The sequence below is a fragment of the Otolemur garnettii genome, unplaced genomic scaffold, assembly GCF_000181295.1.
Source record: "Otolemur garnettii isolate 467f Iridium unplaced genomic scaffold, OtoGar3 scaffold00071, whole genome shotgun sequence".
NCBI classification, from domain to species: domain Eukaryota; kingdom Metazoa; phylum Chordata; class Mammalia; order Primates; family Galagidae; genus Otolemur; species Otolemur garnettii.
In genome coordinates, this window is record NW_003852466.1 from 3,756,951 (window position 1) to 3,758,233 (window position 1,283).

A 1,283-nucleotide genomic window follows, 5' to 3' on the forward strand; every position below is an offset into this window, starting at 1 on the left:
TCCTTTTTATTGTTGTTATAGTTGTCATTGCTATTTAGCAGGCCTGGGCCAAGTTCAAACCCACTAGCCTCGGTGTATGTTGCTGATGTCCTAACCACTGAGCACCAAGCCCCACTACCATCTTAATTAATTTATCAAGTCAATCCACTTCACCTCTCCTAGAGTAGAATCCTGGAAAGAGAAATATCAGTGGAAAATTTAACAGTGATAAGAAAAACTCCTGAGACTCTGCCCCTCAAAAGTGGTGCAATAAAATCTTGAACCACCAGGTTATAAGAAGAACACACTGAAGTTGTCAGTATACGTATGAAGAAGCAAACACGAAATTAGAGAATTACTATAGACAAATTTAAAGTTACATATAAATACATATGTAACCATTACATGTGAGCCATTACATATAAATACACATCAGCAAGGATTTCCTGATCAAAATTCCCCAATAATCAGTTTAAAAAGCCCATCAAAAGCACTTTATAATGGATTAACAAAATGTGGCAAAGGTATACCATAGAGTACTACTCAGATATATATAAAATGGCTGCCTTAGTATATTTTCTAATAACCTGGATGGAAATGGAGACCATTTTTCTAATTGAAGTATTGCAAGAATGGAAAAACAAATACCACATGTCCTCAATACTATATTAAGATATTTATTAATTAAATACCTTCATTAAATTAATGTATTAATAAACTAGTTTATTAACATTTATGTTTATTAACATTTGTGTGCATATATGGAAGTAAAACTCAAAGGGAATCAAGTCGGAGGGTGGAGGAAGGGTGGGTAAATTAACACCTAACTGGTACATTACACATATTCTGGGTGAAGGGCACACTTACAATTTGACTTACAAAAAGTACCAATGCAAATTATGTAACCAAAATGTGTGTAGCCCTGTAATATTCTGAAATTTTTTTTTTTTTTGAGATAGAGCCTCAAGCTGTCCCCCTGGGTAGAGTGCCGTGGCATTACAGCTCACAGCAACCTCCAACTCCTGGGCTCAAGCGAGTCTCCTGCCTCCGCCTCCCAAGTAGCTGGGACCACAGGTGCCCGCCACAACGCCCGGCCATTTTTTGGTTGCAGCCGTCATTGTTGTTTGGCGGTCCGGGCTGGGGACTCGAACCCGCCACCTTAGGTGTACATGGCTGGCGCCTTAGCCGGGTGAGCTATAGGTGCCGAGCCAATATTCTGAAATTTAAAAAATAAAATTAAAACAAAACTTTTTTAAAAAGCACTTCATAGAAAAATCACAGACACCAATCATCAGAGAGCGTTG